Source organism: Hesperophylax consimilis, chromosome 30, assembly GCF_061612785.1.
Source record: "Hesperophylax consimilis isolate HC1 chromosome 30, BYU_Hcon_1.0, whole genome shotgun sequence".
NCBI classification, from domain to species: domain Eukaryota; kingdom Metazoa; phylum Arthropoda; class Insecta; order Trichoptera; family Limnephilidae; genus Hesperophylax; species Hesperophylax consimilis.
Window position 1 is genome coordinate 18880848 of NC_142865.1, and position 1352 is coordinate 18882199.

Consider the following 1352-nt stretch of genomic DNA (forward strand, 5'->3'; position numbering starts at 1 on the left):
GGCTATTCAAAATAACACCTCTTATTGGAAAACTCTGTATAATATTTAAGTAAAAAATACTGACGGTAAATTAGAAGTGTCGGGCAATAAAATCACGCGTTTGACTTCGTCAGTGCAGTATATATATATATTTTGATGACCGACAATTTTGAAACATGAGAAAGAAATAATGAAAATAAAATTACATAAAAAAATAATATATGCAAGAAACAACAACAAAAAGAACAAGAACACAAATTAAAAAATACAGCGATTTGACTGGTTTACAAAAATACAACTTCTATTTAGGAATAGTGTTGAAATAAATAATCTTTTACCTGATCCACAAAATTCGCAAAGTTAATATTAAATATATCGACATCACCTAAGTATTGATTTTCCATACTGTGAAACTGTTGTATTGGGGAGTTCGCACTGTAATTGCGCTTATGTGTGTTGCAGTGGAATAGTGTATTTTCTCCTGTTGTTATTGTAGGTATTCGTTAGTTTATGAGTTGCAGAAGTTCGCAACAGTCGAATTTAGAGTTTAGAATTTTGAATAAAAAAGTTAAGTTGTTTATTTTACGCCTGTCTTCGTTTTGCACTTTGCGCAGTGGCGATATCGTAACCAATGAAGTTTATCCGAGGGGCGATTATTGATTGATTAGTTGAAATCTTTTATTAAATCATTATTTTTGGGGATGCTGTGTGGTGGGTCTTTTTAGGGAAAGGAAGGAGAGAAAGTTCTGGGAAGGCAATATGTGTAAGGGGTGGGTAGGAGTGCCGGACGTGCAAATCCAACGTTCGCACTGTGGTGCAAGGTGATGTGTCGAGAGAGTCCGGCCGGAGAAGTCAAAAGGAATCCCTTAACCTGTCTCTTCCGATCCCGCCACGCAAGAGGCGGGAAATTGCGTCTGCCGCCAAGACCTAGACAAATCTAACCCCCTTGAACCTGGGCACTCCTGCTAAGTCGCCAAACGTAGCAAACCACTTGGGCTTACCTACGGAAACTCTTACCCGCCTCCCAAATTGAACATATCGGCTTTAAGAAATATATACTTTACTGTATTTGGCAAGGTTGGTAGCGTTTTTGACTCTAATCCCTGATAGGAAGGTTCAATCCTAAGCCAACCCAATTTTTTAAAGTTCTATAAGTCATAGAATAGATATAACAGTAAAAATACTTCGTTGATTTTTTTTATACTTGTATCATTTTAAACTTGTATAGGCGCCAACAACGATTCATTTCTTTCTTATTGTACCTTTTCTATTTTTATATTTAGGGTGGAATAATCACGTGACCCTCTCACACCTTTGCTTTCAGAACTACACGCGCGTGAAGCCCCATTCACACAAGGTGTTTTTAAGCTCCT

General features: G+C 37.2%; 1 pseudogene; it reads left to right on the top strand.

The window, feature by feature from the left end:
- The first annotated feature begins 581 nt into the window (after positions 1-581).
- LOC149409735 (U4 spliceosomal RNA) lies at positions 582-693 on the top strand (annotated as a pseudogene).
- The last annotated feature ends 659 nt before the right edge of the window (positions 694-1352 follow it).